The 18,260-nt window shown below is 43.2% G+C and overlaps 1 long non-coding RNA gene across 1 annotated transcript; it reads right to left on the bottom strand.

Annotated features, from left to right (window-relative positions):
- Positions 1–895: 895 nt before the first annotated feature.
- Positions 896–17,378, bottom strand: LOC311529547. Its single transcript, XR_014713837.1, has 3 exons — positions 17,231–17,378; positions 5,680–5,818; positions 896–963 (listed from the first exon to the last, which is right to left on the bottom strand). It is a non-coding gene; the product is annotated as an uncharacterized lncRNA (long non-coding RNA).
- Positions 17,379–18,260: the final 882 nt, after the last annotated feature.

Raw genomic sequence — 18,260 nt, forward strand, 5'->3', positions numbered from 1 at the left:
AATGTTAGTTTGTACTGACATCGCTAGTGTTTTTTTATATAGCCTGTTGTAAAACTAGGCAAATATCTAGATGAGTTGATGTACCCCCGCCCACTCGTAAGACCTCTGCATACTCCCAGGAGATACATGTACCCCTGGTTGAGAACCACTGATCTAGAAGCTCCACATTTATTTGTTGGCTTTGCTGAAGAGATGAGCCTTTAATAAAAAGGGGATTGTAATGTGTCTAAAGTTCAAAGCCAGTAATAGAATGGTTTATAATATAGAAGGTCAGTTTAACTCTAGCTGCTTGACTCAGCTGGGGCAGAAGTGGGGAACGGATTGTGGGGCAGGGAACCAGAGGAAATGTATTGGTTCAAGAATTTGGGAAGGGGAATAAAGGGGAGGGAAGTTGGGGGACCTGGACTGAGAATAGAGAATCGGAGACACATAGAAGGGTGGCATGGAGCCATGCTCCCAGCCTTGGTATGGGTGGACTCTGAAGGAGGTGATGCATTGGAGGAGGGCAGGGTGTTGATGTGGAATGAAAAGAGGGTTACAATGTGGGCAGGGGACCCCAGGAGCATAGGAAAGAAGGGCAAGGAATGTGGACAAGGGAGATGGACCTGGAAGGGGGTACAAAGAACCAGGGGAGGCATATAGGTGTTTGTGTATGGGAACTGAGGAGACATAGATGGAGATAGGGAAATACAGAGAGTTTATAGTTTCCAGGGCAGAACTTGAGCAGCGTAAATTATTATAGCTCCGTTGAAATCAAGTCTCAGCCTTCAAATCTATAGCCTGCTAGCATAGTTATCTCAGGTGATTTCATTGGTACATCTCTCAGACAGCCAGGACCCAAACCATATAGGGTTACAAACTATATAATGCTCCATGACGATGGTGGGAACAATCCTCATTTCCTGTCCTTGATTCATAGACGGAACATACCACAGTGCTTGACATTTTGACCTAGAGACATCACTGAAGGAAACAAAAAACAAACTTACTGTCAGTGACACTCAGTAACTGAACCAAATACTAGGCTGGCATAATTGCACAGATGGGCTCTTCATGGTCTGAGAGCACTAGCACAACACAAACTGATCATTTTTTGCAGGAAGACTTTCTGCAGACTTTTCATTTGTGGTTTTTTGATGTGTGTCTAATGAGCATCTGCTGGCAAATGTGTGTTGAAATGTTTCTTTTAAAAGATCCCAGGAATTTCATAATTGTTTAAAATTCATCCAAAATGTTGTGGCTGTAGGTATCATTGTATATAATCTTATTTCTTAAATAATACAGAGTAGCCTAAATAAATAATTATGATTATAATTAAGAGCAGACACACATGAGTAACTGACTATATGTTACCCATGTATGGGAAACTTGGGAGAAATAATTAATCTTTAGGTCTAGAGCAAATTCTCTTCTCAGTTATACAAGTGTAAATGTGTAGGTAACTAGCTGCAGTCAGTAGTTACTTTAGATTTACTCTTGAAGAAAGAAAGGATGGTCCAGTGGTTAGGGTAGCAGCCTTGGGCTTAGAAAACCTGGGGTCAAGTTCCTGCTGTGCCACAAACTTCCTAGGTCACCTTGGCCAAATCACTTGGTCTTTCATGGCTCAATTCTCCATCTGTAGAATGGAGAAAATAGTACTTCTCTACCTCACAGGGTGTTGTGTAGATAAATACATTAAAGATTGTGGTAATTGGGGGCTATAGAAGAACCTGAGATACACTTACATCAGTGAAACTAATAACTGAAGTTGGGCCTTTTTATCTAATATGTTTATAAGATGTTCTTTACCATGGTATCTTGGCTCTGCAATGGGAAAAAATAAGTGAAAGGAATTACTTTCTTTGAGTGAAGATAAGACAGGGATCAAATTTTTAGCTGACCTCAAGTCAGCTTCTGATTTTGGGTGCCCACTTTTGCACATGCAGGACAATGGCTGGCTGTTGGAGCTGCATGTGAAAAATGGGATGCAGGCCCACTTCGCAGGCAAAATCAGTTGTGTGTTCTAAAGAGGATAAGTAATATCAGAACCTAAATGCACCTAAGATGGTCCACGTCCCTTGCTTGCATGTTTGTGAGTTTATAGAAGGATTATACCAGCAGTGCTCTAGCATCCGTCCTGTTGATATAACGCCTTCATCTCAGAGGTGCTCAGTGCCCCAAGATGTGTTCAACATTTCTCAGGATCAGGCTCACAGCAGCTCCTCAAATGCTGTCAGATCCATGCCAGACATAGTGGATGCCAATAAACTGTTGTGAAATTACCTATTTGTCAGAAGATCATCTGCTTGCGGTCCCTTATTTTATTTCCCCTCTACACTTCAGAATGGAGTTGAGGAGAGAGAACTCATTGTACACTGAGTGGACTGATGATGAATGACCTTTGCTGTCAAACTCAGGATATGTATTAATTATAGAGAGGAAGGCTAAGCATGCCCCTGAAAGGGAGAGGAAGAGACAGCCATGTAAAATACTTGCTTTAGGGCAGATGGGGAGGATTCTCTCAGGCTGACTGATAAAATACTGAAAATTATTTCAACCCCTTCACATAACAGATTTGTTTTAGATCTTCTTAATATGTCTTAATCTTAATAAAATATATTTGGAAAGATCTGAGTGTGAGCCATCAGCAGATAGCACCTCTCCTGCCCCCTTTTTATTAGTTACTTGGAAATTTTTAGGTACCTTGGAATCCAGTGGTGTATTTGCTTTTCATTTAATATTTGTATATTTTAAAGTGATAAATCCTGAGTTTATACAGGACAGTTGTAGATGTAAATAAATCACACCTTATGGGTTGTGGGCAGTGCTGGGCAGAGTCAACACTTTGACTGTTATCAGTCATAAAAAAATAAAGAAACTGACACAGACCCAGCCCAAAAGGGAGGGGACATTGTTCAGGGATACTGTCATATCACTCCCTTGCTGGCAGGCTCAGCAGAATGACTAAGGACAGTGGGCCATGCAGCGTGAACTTCCCTCTGACCATGGTCAGGGTTGAGGCACGTTAATTAAAAAGGGGATAGTATAGGGAAGAGTTTATTGGTAGTTGGCTGATGGAATGCTGCATAATCCATGTCTTCAGCAGCCTTTTCCCATCTTCAGTTGGAGTGCAGGTCTGATTGACCCACTGAGGGATTTCACAGGCTCATTTCCTCAGTCTCCATTGTAAATACCAACTATTAATAATAATAAAGTATATACTTATAATGCAGTAGAACCTAGGAGCCCCACTCAATGGTGAAAGCTCCATTGTGCCAGATACTCTACAGCCAGTGTATAGAACCCAGGTTTTCTGCCTCCCAGGCCAGTGCCGCATCCACTGGACCACACTGCCTCTGCTAGTTGAGCATTGTTACTAATGGATAAAATGGGGTTAGGTCACTTATGTCACGGTGACACAGCAAGTCAGTGGCAGAGCTAGGAATAAGAACCTCAGTGTGTTGACTCTTGCTCTAACTACTAAACCACACACTCTCTCCCAATTCCTTTTTTATTAGAGGACTTTTTTCCCCAAGGGCACATCTCTGAAGCTTTCACCAGTAGAATGTCCTGCTTCTTAGGCATACAAATCACTTCTAATACGCTACACACAGGTCCTATTTTACATTTAGAGACATCACTTCCCAACACTGTGTGGCCTTTCTTGCCCTAAATAAAGGTCTAGAATAGGGTTCTTGCTTTCTGGAGCTGAGATAGAGGGAAACATGCAGATTTAAGGGACACACAGATTGAAATCCAGAGTGATAAAGGCTTAGCACTAGCAATAGGCAGAGGCCATTCATGACAATCTGCCATCCTAGGCAAAATTTCAGTATGCTACCCCCTCCAGCTCTCTAGAACAGAGATTTGCAGAGGTTGGACTTACCAGGGGCTCGGGATGGGGAGGAGGGGTGCAGTGAGCCTTCTGATGGTTCAGTGCTTGTGGTAGGGATGCAAGGGGGGAGGGAGGGTCAAGTTGCAGCACCACTTACTCAGGGTTGGTCAAGCTCCCCCTCTGTCATGACAGTGGGCAACCAGGCAAAAATTGAGTGAGTGGCATTCTGACCTGGCAAATGGGGTTGCAGCACCACTCAGGTTTGGCCCAGCTGCCCTAGTCACCCTATGCAGAATCTGCCACCCTAGCTAGCTGCATAGTTTGCCTATAGGTAGAGCAGCCCTGATCATAGGTCACAGTTGATTTAATGAAACAAATAAACATGATGAATTAAAATGAATAGAAACTATGTAGCTAGGCATTCCAAAGCTGAGATATTGTGTAGAGGGGATACATTCATGGGGGACTTTTAAGAAAGAGGAAGGGTTGAGGTTATCCAGTTATAGGACTATTTCCTTGGCCAGATGAGGGGATCCTCCTTGAATTCCTTTCTTCTGAGGGAGAAGTGGTGTCAACTAGTCTCATTTGTTTTCACCTCTGTAGTGTAAAAAATGAGCCCTCAGTTGGGATCTTCCAGCAACCACTCCTTTTTTTTTTGCCAAAGCCTGAGTTCCTGCCTCAGGGCCTGATTCTGATCTCACCCCTCATCTCTGAAGTAACTAGTTAGGAGTCAATGGAATTCTGTCTATGGGAAGCTAGTGTAAGTGACTGCAGAATCAGGCCCTGGGTCTTTACTGAGGCAGCCTTCCATTGACTTCAATGGGAGTTTGTCAGAGAAAGGACTGAGCAAAATCCGAGTCAGTCTCAGGATTTGGCTTGGTGTTAGAAGTTTCATTCCCCTCTGCTTCACAGGATTACTATTAGTTTTAAGTTACTGCAAACCTAAGAAATCTGCAGTGTCACCAAGACATAGACTTAAATGTGTTTGGTCAGCTTAAAATGTCCTTGTAAACTTGATAGTTTAAGCACAGATCATGTACTATAAAAGTAACATTCAGAGTTTATTCCTGTAATTGCACATTGGAAAGGAAAATCTAGTTTGCATTGTAACAAGGCACTGTATTTAGTGAACTCTAGCCTTTAGCAACATTCAGCAGCTGTGAAGAACAAATTAATTATACTTAAGACTATAAAAATCCATGCACCTTGGTATGCAAGCTGTGGTGCTAATGCTCTTCCTTTTGAATTGTTACTGAACCAATGGCTCACCATGACCTTTGGAGGTGACCACTTATAGATTCATAGATGTTAAGACCAGAAGGGACCATTATATTAGGGTTATCATATTTCAGCAAGGGACACTGCTGGAGGGAAGAGAAGCTGGAGAGGAGGTACATTTGGGCAGTGATGGAGGGGTGTGTGTACTGGGAGAGGGCATTTAGGGGATGCTGGAGGGATGTGTGTTAAGAGGAGGTATTTGGGGGGTACTGGAGGGGTGTGTGTGTGTACTGGTAGGCGGTATTTGGGGGGTGCTGGAGGGGTGTGTGTGTACTGGTAGGCGGTATTTGGGGGGTGCTGGAGGGGTGAGTGTACTGAAAGGGGGTATTTAGGCGGTGCTGGAGGGGATACCTGTGGCATCACACTTGAGGTGGGGGACAGTGTCTCAGACCCTGTCACGGTGGTAGGGCAGCTGGCGCAGGCCCAGGACACAGCGCCAACCCACTAGTTAATGCCTCCCTGTGGGCTTCTCCCCCTCCCCAGGGTGGGGAGCCAGGGCCTGGCTTTGTCGCCCCTCCAGGCCAGACTCTGAGGCCCCGCAGTGGGGCAGACAGCCTGGCCAAGAGGCATTTGGCAGCTCCGCTTACCTGGTGGGCTGGGCGGGGTTGGCACGGGTGCAATCCGGCAGCTGTGGATGCAGGATCAATCAGGGCATGAAGATGGCTCTTTCTGAGCTGCAATGTCTGGAGCAGAAAAATTCCAAACATTTCCATTCTTTTCAAATACCTGCTCAGATGGAGGGAGGAGGAGGACGAAAAAAAATAAAATAAAATCATGTTTGGCAAAACCCAGATGTTTGATAACTACATTATATCATCTAGTCTGACCTCTGGTATGTCATGTTAACTTTCATCCAGTTATCTTTTTATTGAGCTTAATACCTTGGATCCAGGGGTGAAAGTAACTTAAGGGACTTATCGGTCCACAGGGTGGCTGGGGTCCTGAGCAAGGTGGAGGGCTCAACCAGAAGGGGCAGGCAGAAGGGGCGAGGCTTTGGCCAGACTCCCCCAGCCAGCCCTTCACCATGGCCCGGCAGCGATTTAAAGGTCCCAGGGCTCCTTGCCACCAACCCAGCAGTATGCTGGGGCTCTGGCAGCGATTTACAGGGCTGGAGCCCTGGGCCCTTTAAATCACCTCCGGAGCCCCATGGTAACAGTAGGGGCAGCCAGGAGCCCTGGGGCTCTGGCGGCGATTTAAAGAGCCGGGGCTCCGGCTGCTGCCGGGAGCCGCAGGCCCTTTTAAATTGTCAGGCCCCGGGGAACCTGCCCCTTTTGGCCCCCCCTCATCAGTGGCCCTGCCGGTACATACTGGCTTACTTTCACTTCCGCTTGGATCGGACTAAAATATAATTTGTGATTGGTTAAAGCATATCTTCCAAAAAGGCATTCTGTCTTAATCTGAAAACGTCAAGAGATGTAGAATCCACCACTTCCCTTGGTAGTTTGTGCCAGTGGTTAATCATCATCACTGTTAACAATGTGTGCATAAATTTAATTTGAATTTGTCTGGCTTCAGCTTCCAGCTGTTGGTTCTTGCTGTGCCTTGTGTCCATTCAAGATCACATGGCACTTGTGATAACTGTCAGAATGTTAGGTATGGTGTCTTGACCAAATTCCAATATGGATGATCACACTCTGCCTCTCTAAAACTCCCAATGAGTTTTTAATTGGCAAATGATATTCCACATATCCTGTCCCATCTTTTGTACTATTGCTGTGTGTTCTTCTGAGTACAGGGTGTCAAATACAATGGTGACAAGAGCAACATAATGGATAAGATGGGTAGGTGGATAGATAGGCTAAACATCCACAACCCCTATTGACTTCATTTGGAATTGAGGGTACTTAGCCTCTCACAGGAAGTGCTTTACATCTTGCAAGTTCCTGAAGAGCTGACTGTATTTCAGTAACAAATCAGTTTTAAGGTGCCTTGAGCTCCTTGCACAGGAAGATGTTATATAAATGTAAGATCATTATCATACCAGATTAGACCACATGGTAGGTTCATGTGGTCCAGACTCCTGTCTCTATCAATACCTGATGCTTCTAAGCATTAGGTTTTCTGTTTTTGTAAAACTTAGCAATTTGGCAGGGAGATTCTTAGTGTTTCAATAAAAAGTATTAGGCCAGAATACAGTGGCCGGTGCTGTATAAATATCCAAGACAACTGGAAAGATATGCTGGCCTTGGGCCAGTGATGAGCTGCCAAAAGCTAAAGAACGGGTTCCTTCACTCGCTCTGGGTCTTCGGCAGCACGTCCTTCACTTGCTCTGGGTCTTCAGCGGCACTGAAGGACCTGCCGCCGAAGACCCGGAACGAGTGAAGGACACACCGCTGAAGCGCTGCCAGGTGAGTAAAAATTGCCTAAAGTTAACCAGTTAACCATGTGCTTAAGTGTTTTCTTGTTACAGCATTCAAAAGCTTTCTAGTTGCCTCACAGCACACTGTCTGGTTCCTTGTATTCTTTAACAACCGGTTCTAAACCGGCTTCAAAATTTAACAATCGGTTCGTGCGAACCGGCTCCAGTTCACCACTGCCTTGGGCCACATATAAAAGTTCTATTAAAGGAAAAGGGAGTTGTTTGCATGGATCAGACAACACAGAACTAAAAATCTCCTTGTAGTAAAATCTGCATACTAATAAACATGGGGAGTATATTCAACAATAAACATCAAGAAAGATGGGATCTATGTAGTAGCTTGATTGTAAAGTATTGCAATGAACTGGAATGTGAGAGTGTATATGCTCTCTCTCTCTCTCTCTGCTGGAAAGAATCAGAACTGATTAGCTGTGTGTCACAGGTCCTATATTGATATACTAACTAATAAAGTTTCTCGGACTCAAGTGCGTGAATCCTATGTTTTTGAAATAAGAGAACCTGGGTTCTATTTCCATTGCTATAAAATTCAGAATGGTGGTTATGAAGCCCTAAGTCGCTAATGGTTTGTTACAATATCATATATATTGTTTATGGCTTGGTAGTCTGAGTAAGTATTTTATTTGTTACATGTAACCCTACATCCAAACTGAATGGGTCTGGTTTTAGTTATGTTTCATGCTGGGAAATTTCTGGTGGTTAATTTTTCTGATGGATATGTGAAGCTGACTAATCCATTAGAACAATCTTAGTCTGCCTGAGCATGCAGCCTTGGATGGAGTTACACATTTTATGTTCTAGAAAATGTATGCAAATAGCTTTTTGAAAACATTCTCATCACCACCACATTAAAAGCAATTAACTTCCCTCATAGTGACACTTCCATGCAAAAAATATTACACAGTATGTCAGCAAAACCGAGTGCAGCCAAGTAAATCATTAGCGACAATAACTCTGGGTTTTGAACCGTAGTTCTCCAGATGAGGTAAAAATCATTTCAAATACAAGCAACCGTAGCAGCTGTGTTCAGAGCAGGACAAAGACCTCTCTAGCTTAACATCACCTTTTCCACTCTGTTATGCTTTCTCCTGCAAAGATTTTGGAATTTGATATTTATAGAACAGCAAAAAAAAAACAAAAAAAACCCTCCTCCGCCCCTGCTAATATGAACAATACTGAGCAAAGGAGGAAAATAAGCAGGATTCACTTGTAATAAACTAAATATAGAAAGAGGAGGTAAAATCTCCCTTTTGGAAAAAAGTAAAAATGCAAATGGTACTTAATGCTGGGAATAGATAGGAATTAAAGGTAGAAGAGAGAACCAAAAAATTACCCTTAGGGCTTTTCTACACCAGAAATGCTGTCGGGCAGGGGTGGCCAACCTGTGTCTCCGGAGCCACATGCGGCTCTTCAGAAGTTAATATGCGGCTCCTTGTCTAGGCACCGACTCCGGGGCTGGAGCTACAGGCCCCACTTTTCAATGCACCGAGGGATGCTCACTGCTCTGCCCCAGGCCCTGCCCCCACTCCACCCCTTCCTGTGCCCTCCCCTGAGGCTGCCAAGCCCTTACTCCTCCTTCTCCCCACCCCACCCCCCAGAGCCTCCTTCATGCCCGGAAACAGCTGATTGGGAGGTGTGGGGAGGGCTGCTGGTGGGTGGGAGGCACTGGGAGCAGGGTTGGGGGAGCTGATGGGGGTGCTGCTGACATATTACTGTGGCTCTTTGGCTATGCACATTGGTAAATTCTGGCTCCTTCTCAGCACTGCAGCTGTGCCCCAGTGGTACTTCAGTGTAGATACTACCTACATCGATGGGAGGGGTTCTCCCATCAGCATAGGTAATACACCTTCCTGAGACACAGTGGCTAGGTTGACGGAATTCTTCCACTGACTTAGTGCTGTCTACAGCAGGAGTTAGGTCGGCTTCAGTATGTCATTCAGGGGTATGGATTTTTCACCTAGATTTTAGTGTAGACCAGACTTTAGGTTTGCAGTAGTCCACATTGGGGATAATCAGCACTCTTAATTGCTAATTCATCAAAGCAAAGCATTTAAATCCCACTAAAGTCAATGGGTATGTTTACACAGCCCACAGCAGCGATGCTTGGCTTGTGTCAGCATCAGATTATAGCTGTGTGTAGACAGTGCTATGCTTCCACTAAAGCCCCAATTCAACAAAGCTCTTAAACCCATGTTTAGGACCCATTGTGTATATCTTCACAGTCCATGGCAGTGAGCCTCCTAGCCCAGGTCAAAAGACTCTGGCTTGTGGGGCTCACGCTAATGCTCTAAAAATAGCTGTGTAGACAACACTTTGAAGTTGTGTCCCCAGGCTGGAGCTTCAATTCTCAACTTAAGAGCATAAGAACGGCCATACTGGGTCAGTCCAATGTTCCATCTAGCCCAGTATCCTGTCTTTTAACAGTGGCTGGTGCCAGATGCTTCAGAAGTAACGAACAGGCCAAGACAATCATTGAGTGATCCATCCCCTGTTGTCCAGTCCAAGCATCTGGCAGTCAGAGGATTAGAATGCCCAGAACATGGGGTTGCATCCCTGACCATCTTAGCTAATAGCCACTGATGAAACTATTCTCCATGAACTTATCTAAATTATTTTTTGAACGCAATTATACTTTTGGTCTTTACAACATCCTCTGGCAATGAGTTAAACGGGATGACTGTGCATTGTGTGAAGACATACTTCCTTTTGTTTCAGAGTAGCAGCCGTGTTAGTCTGTATTCGCAAAAAGAAAAGGAGTACTTGTGGCACCTTAGAGACTAACAAATTTATTTGAGCATAAGCTTTCGTGAGCTACAGCTCACTTCATCGGATTTGTTAGTCTCTAAGGTGCCACAAGTACTCCTTTTCCTTTTGTTTGTTTTCAACCTGCTGTCTTTTAATTTCATTGGTGAGCCCTGGTTTGTGTGTCATGTGAAGGGGTAAATAACACTTCCTTATTCACTTTCTCTCCACCATTCATGATTTTATAGACATCTATCATATCCCCCTTAGTCATATATTTTCCAAGCAGAACAGTCCTAGTTTTTTTAATCTCTCCTCATACAGAATTAGTTCTATACCCCTAATCATTTTGTTGCTCTTCTGTGTACCTTTTCCAATTCTAATATCTTTTTTGAGACAGGGCAACCGGAACTGCACAAAGTATTGAAGGTTTGGGCATACCATGGCTTTAAATAGTTGCATTATGATATTTACTGTCGTATTATCTGTCCCTTTCCTTTTGGTTCTAACATTCATAGAATATCAGGGTTGGAACGGACCTCAGGAGGTCATCTAGTCCAACCCCCTGCTCAAAAGCAGGACCAATCCCCAACTAAATCATCCCAGCCAGGGCTTTGTCAAGCTGGGCCTTAAAAACTTCTAAGGAAGGAGATTCCACCACCTCCCTAGGCAACGCATTCCAGTGTTTCACCACCCTCCTAGTGAAAAAGTTTTTCCTAATATCCACCTAAACCTCCCCCACTGCAACTTGAGACCGTTGCTCCTTGTTCTATCATCTGCTACCACTGAGAACAGTCTAGATCCATCCTCTTTGGAACCCCCTTTCAGGTAGTTGAAAGCAGCAATCAAATCCCCCCTCATTCTTCTCTTCTGCAGACTAAACAATCCCAGTTCCCTCAGCCTCTTCTCATAAGTCATGTGTTCCAGACCCCTAATCATTTTTGTTGCCCTCCGTTGGACGTTTTCCAATTTTTCCACATCCTTCTTGTAATGTGGGACCCAAAACTGGACACAGTACTCCAGATGAGGCCTCACCAATGGCGAATAGAGGGGAACGATCACGTCCTTCGATCTGCTGGCAATGCTCCTACTTATACAGCCAAAAATGCCGTTGGCCTTCTTGGCAACAAGGCCACACTGTTGACTCATATCCAGCTTCTCATCCACCGTAACTCCTAGGTCCTTTTCTGCAGAACTGCTACCTAGCCATTCGGTCCCTAGTCTGCAGCAGTGCATGGGATTCTTCCCTCCTAATGAAGGACATAAATCCACACCGTGTAGAGGTCAAGAACAGGAGTTTATTACTTACAGCGCTGATGGTGTGTCACCTCGCTTATTAGGCTCAGAGACACTGTCAATCAATTGATTACAATGGAATACATGGATTTTCCATGGGCAGGGGAAAGTGAAGGGGTAGGCAGTCCCACATCCCTGGATTGGTTTAGCTGCAACGCATGATAGCACAGTAGCCAATGGTCAAAAGGTTACGTAATGTCTCCGCCCATGATCTCAAGTTAACAAATTAACATTTAGCATTTAATTAGTACTTTAATAAAATGTATTCGTATAAAATATGTTGAATTCTGATTTGGGCTCCATAGGAATGATGTAGCTCCTTTGATTGTCCAACAGATAGTCACCCAGTTTTGTGTTCTTATGAGAGGTTCTGGTGACCTTAGTGAGAGAGTGTAAGAGACCCTGTCAGCTATAGACTATCGTTCCTTTCTTTTGCATGTTAGCACCATCTCCTTCCCCGTGCTTAAAGATGCAGGAACTCACCTACAGTCCAGTGTGGGAGGAAGGCAGCTGCCAAATGTGGGAGACTTACCAGCAGAGATGGGCTCAGGCTCAAACCAAACTCCAGATCATACTCCAAAACTTTAATGGTTCCCTATATTGCACCAGTTTTCCACAGGTGTAACTACATTGACTTCAGGGTTAACTGAGCATCCCAAATCCAAACCCACCAGATTAGAGTTTTGCAGCTAAATCCATCTCTGTAGGTCAACATCAGAATGCCTGGAAAATGAAATATCTAATGCATATTTATTAACCCCCCAAGTATAAAAAAAAGTGGGGGTTCATCTGAATAATTTGAAATCTTCTCTGCCCAAAGTGCTTTTGAAAGTCTTAGTTACTTAATTGAACTACTTAATTAAATTAATTGTGATCTGTTAAGAGCTGATATTGTGCTTCTTGTACAAGACATGTTAAGAAAATATCCCAGGACAGTGTTACACCCAAATATGCAAATGTATTTGTATATCTAACTTGTAAACACAAATGACCAACTAGCAATGACCAACTTCTTGTATGAAGTGTTCATTAGAAATAATTAATTTGGCAGATTTAGACCTTCTTAATGGTTTGTTTGTTATTTAATTAATAGAATTTAGGAACCATGTTTGAGCCTGTTGGCTTTTTGCTAACTATTCATACTGAGTATTCAGAGTTTACTGTTCGAGCTAGGTGACTGGCCTGCAAAGTTACATGATATGGTTTCTGCCTTCTGACTGGGTGACCCCAGGTGAACAGAGAATACTCTTGATTATTAACAGCTACCTGTATTCACACAAATAACACCCCCCCCCCATAAGTGTTTATGCAGACACAACACAGCTGCGTAAGGTTAGTAGAACAGCAGACAAAAAATGGTCTGATTGTAGCTGGATCAAACTGATCTCTGGATTTAGTGAGCATACTAATAAATATTTCTGCCTATTGTTCTCAAACTCTGGTTCTGTGTAGAACACAGTCCTCTGTGCTAATATGGTTAATGCTGTAAGCAACAGCTTATCAGATGCAGTTAAGCTCTTTATTTTTTGTACTTGATTCTTGAAATCTATTATGCACATTCTTCTGCTTAAAGCCTGACAAGGTGGTTGCTGTATAAATGACACCTATATATTTGGAAGACTTCAGATTTCTTATGACAAATTCATTTAATCCTTTTAATATTCTGGCCCATTTGGGGAGTTAATTAACAGGATGAATGTAAAAAGAAAAGGAGTACTTGTGGCACCTTAGAAACTAACCAATTTATTTGAGCATGAGCTTTCGTGAGCTACAGCTCACTTCATCGGATGAACGTGGACTCAATTTTTCTATTTCATGTGTATCCAAACAGGAACTTTCTTTTATTATAAGAGTGCCCACTAGCACTGCTGTATTTTAAGGTTTTTTTTGTTTTGTTTTGTTTTTTACCAGTTCTGTGATAGAAACCTCATATTTCAGCATTTGTTGCTAGCCCATAAAAAACACTCAAGTTTTAAAACTTGATGTGAAAAAATAATAATAATCCAAGTCTTTGTTTTCAAGTCACAGGAGAGCAAAAGCAATGAGTTGCCGAGTTCAGGTGTTTCTTTTATGCCACTATTACTCAAAAATGATTTTGTCATTTAAGCTGATATGGCAGAGTCCTGTCATTTATAATGCACGAGTCCCTGGGGCTATTTTTTGCAGGAGGGGAAAGTGGCAGAGTTTATTTTGTCTAGAAGGGTGGGTCATTACCTGGCCCAAATCCTGCTTGATTTATTTGCATAAATAAATGTGTGCTATTGGGCCTAATCCTGCTCTGTTTGAAACCCATAGGGTTGGGTTATAATTGTGTACTACAATTCATAGCAAATGCAGTACTAGCCCATACAGAGATAGCATGGCCTGTTGGAGTGAGCCCAGCACTGAGAACAAGAAACACCTGCTCTCTAATCCCAGTGCTGACAGTGACCCCCTCTGTGGCTACGGGCAAGTCACTTAACATCTCTGTGCCTCATGAAGAAAAGGAGTACCTGTGGCACCTTAGAGACTAGCCACAAATATTTCCCCCACTAGCCTGTATTTAACGCCTTGCTTCAGAGGTGAATGATCTCACAGGGACAAGACATGAGTGTCCACAGAGTCTAGTTATTTGCCTTTCCAATTAAATAAAACCACTTTCCTATAATCATAGCCAAGGAAGGAAATGTCTATACTTTGCTCCTGAGAAGTAGGAGTATATTAATAGAATAAATCAGAGTTCAACTGTGGACGGGAGTGAAAAACTTATTGAAATATAGGAATTACCATATCAGATCAGAGCAGTGGTACATTTAGTCTAAACCTCTCTCTATCACTAGCCAAAACCAGGTGCTTCAGAGAAAGATGTTAAGAGCCTCTTAATAGACAGCTATAGAAGTTAGTGTGTAATCTGTGCCATGAAGGATTTATATCCCATATTTTTTTAAAAAAATCTTATCTAATGCAACAGTGAATATTCTCATTATCCATACAAATGTCTAATCTTCTTTTAAATCCTACGAAGCTCTTTGAAACTAAGAGCTCCACAAATTAACTTATTCCCCCGGAATAGCCTCTTGGTCATATATTATGAGAAGGTAAATAGGAGTGCCTGATTTATTAGGTCTATTCAATTCATTATATTGTTTACCTCTATCGTGTCCCCTCTTATTCATCTCCTCTTTAAACTAAAGAGTTCCAATCTTTTCATGTCTCTGACAGTTTCTATTGCCTATCTTTGGACCATTTCTATTTTTTGCTATATATGTGCATATATATTTAGCTAGGTTGACAGGAATGGAGCATTCTAGGTAAGGGCATATAATTGATTTATATAATGGCATTTTAATATTGACACGATTATTTTTCAATCACATTTTTTATACACTCCAACACTTTGCTAGTTTTGACTTCCACTGCTTACCAAGCAGAGGTTTCCATTAAGCTAGTCATACTTACAGGGTATGGTGAAATCCTGAAATTACCAGTAAATGGGAGTTTTGCCATTGAGTTCAATGGCGCCAGAATTTCACCTCTGGTCTTATTCCAAGTTGTTAATTTAAAATCCAGCAGCAATCTGAGTTGTCCAAATTTTTTCCTTCCAGTGTACATTGACTTACATGATTCAACACTGAGGGATTGTCTACACTTACCTCCGGAGCGATCGATCCAGCGGGGGGTCAATTTATCACGTCTAGTGAAGATGTGATAAATCAACTGCCGAGTGCTCACCTGTCAACTCTGGTATGCCACTGGAGCGAGAGGCACAGGCAGAGTCGCTGGAGGAGCATCAGCTGTCGACCTACTGCAGTAAGTGGATCTAAGTATGTGGACTTCAGCTATGTTATTCATGGAGCTGAAGTTGCATAACTTAAGTCGATCCCCCCCACCCTCACCAGTGTAGACTAGGCCTGAGTGTTATCTACCACTGTGTTGCCTATTCACCTAGCTGTGTGAGGTCCCTCTGAAGTTCCTCACAATCTTTCATAGGCTTCACTATCCTAAGGAATTTTGTGTCACTTGTAGTTTTTGCCACCTTACTGTTCACCCCCTGTAAAGGTTCAGATTTACCCAGCAGCACCTCCTGCTGGTAGTCATTGGGAATTAACTTGCCCAGCCACTGGAGCGCCCTCTGCAGGCCGGTGATCCACCTGACCGCCAGCCCCCATGTCCCTCTCAGGACCCAGAGCTCCTTTCCCTGGGGTGCCACCCCCCCCAGCAGTACCCCCAAACTCTCAGGTTCTGGGTCTCCCCACCCAGGGGAGACCCCACCCTCTAACCCCACCTCACCTCAGTCTGGGCTACTGCCAGTCCCCACTTAGCCCCTTATATCAGGGGCTGACTGCAGTGTATACGCCACTCATCACAGACAAGGGGGTTTTGGACCTGCTGCCTCTGCATACCCATGGGCTGTCCCCCTGCACCTATTCAGCCTACAGCCTGAGGCTTTCCAGGCTGGAGCTCTCAGCTCCTCTGGCCCTTCCCCAGCCCTGCTCCAATCTAGGTGTCCTGCTCAGTACCTTACAGCCAGGCCCTTCTCCCTCACAGCCTCTTATATGGGCTAGCTGGGCCTGACTGAACTGGCCACAGCTGCAGCTGCTCCCTTAATCAGCCTGGACTTTTCCCCACAGCCCCAGCTCTCTCCCAGGGCTGGAGTGGGTAATCACCCCGCTACACCCCCTTTCAGAGATCATTAATAAATATATTAAACAATACTACTCCTAGTACAGAACCATCTAGCACTCCACTGTTAAGCTTTTGCCATGTTGAAAATTGACCATTTTTCCTAATCTTTCTTTTTCTATTAGCCAATTTCAAATCCATGACAGTACATTACTTCTCATGCCATGACCACTTCGTTATTTAATAGCTTCTTGTGAGGGACTTTGTCAAATGCTTTTTGAAAATCCAAATAAACTATAACCACTGGATTTCCTTTATCCACTATCTAGGAGAGCCTGGAGTGTTTTCCCTTGGAAAATGTTTGAAAATACCTGCCATCTGATACAATCTGATGCAGTCCACAGACAAGAGATTTTGCTCCTCTGAGGCGTTTTTATGAGCTTCAGGGTAAGTCATCTCTTGTAGGGATAAATTAGCAGTATCCAGAGAGGGGCTAACACCATCAGAGACAGGCAGTACTGATATGTTTTCACAGCAAAAAAAACCCCTGCCTCAGTGAGTCTTAGAGTCCAGGTCTGCAGATGCCAAAAAATAGCCATGTAGACATTCGAGCTCAGGCTCTGAAGCCCAAGAAGGTAGGTGGATTTCAGAGCCCAAGCTCCAGCCCAAGCCTGAATGTCTACACAGCTCTTTTAGTGCCATAGTTTGAGCGCAAGTCTGTAGACTCGCTGCCACAGGTTTTTTGTTTTTGTTTTTATTTTGTTTTTTGCTGTGTAGACATAATCAGAGAAAGCACCTCAACCTTTTGAAAAGGTCAGCAACAAACTCTTAATATTTTGACCTATCATTCCACAGCTAATTACTACAAGGTGAAAATGTGTCTCTTTCAAAACATTTTGACTAGTATTGTCGTCTGGGGGGGGGGAGGGAGTGGAATGTGACACCCGTGGCAACTCAGAAAAAGCCAGCTCTCCGACACTCCTTGGGAAGTACATGGTATAAGAGTCATCAATTAACCAATGCCCATTTCTGCCAGACCTGAAGAAGAGTTCTGCATAGCTTGAAAGCTTGTCTCTTTCACCTACACAAGTTGGTACAGTAAAAGATATTACCTCACCCACCTTGTCTCTCTTCTGTTGATGTCAGTCCTGATCTTTCAAAGGCACCTTAAATTTATACATGTGACTAATCCCATTGACTTCAGTGGGATGGCTCACATTCCTGAAATTAAGCACGTGCATAAATTCCATCAGGATCAGGGCCTTAATAGTCTCGGTAGAAAGCTTAGCAGGTGAAGTAGTCAGAAAACAGGTCTGAACCAGTTCCTCCTGCAAAGAGAACATTTCAACTCTGATGTTCTTGCTGTTGAATTATTAAAACATCTTAATAAATACTTACGTGCTTCCAGTGTCTTAACTATTACTCCAGACACAACAACATTAAATAAATTAGCAGTACACCTAAGTGCTAGTCCATACCCAGCCTTTAGTCTCATGCTACCTAGGTGTGATCTTAGTATGAAATTAAGCACACACCCTGTTGTGTCTTTTATAAAACTTGTAAAGTTAGATTCATGGCTGCATCAATAATTATTTTTCAATGGTCCTGCATGAAGAGCCATATGCTATATATTTATGCTGTGCACTGTGTGTATATGTGGCTGTGTTGGTTTAAAATGTATACATTGCTACCACACACATATCCTTATGGGCCAATCCTGCTGCTTCTGAAGCCAATTATAATACTTCCACTGACTTTAAATGGAGCATGATCAGACCTATATGTTGCAAAACTGAGTATTTGAAAAATGGGAAAAAATCATTAAGTTTTTTTGACTAAGGTTGCAAAATAAAGTGATCAGCTGTAACTCTCAGTCACTCCCTGCATGGCACAGCTATTATCACCTACCATATCTCTTAAATACAATATTTGAGAGCGAACATAGGACGAACTGCAGGGAAAATGAAAGTGCAAACTAACTAGTACTGAATAACAAAGGGTCTGATGCTGAGAGATACTGACCAACACCAGCCTTACAGGGGAAGTAAGCTCTCTACACGCACAGGATTGGACCACTAGTTAGTCTCCTCTTTGACACCTGAATTGAAAGTGCCAGGCTCTACAAAGATACTGGTAAAACTCATAAAATGA

Source organism: Lepidochelys olivacea (genome assembly GCF_965140295.1).
Source record: "Lepidochelys olivacea isolate rLepOli2 genome assembly, chromosome: 13".
Taxonomy (NCBI): Eukaryota; Metazoa; Chordata; order Testudines; family Cheloniidae; genus Lepidochelys; species Lepidochelys olivacea.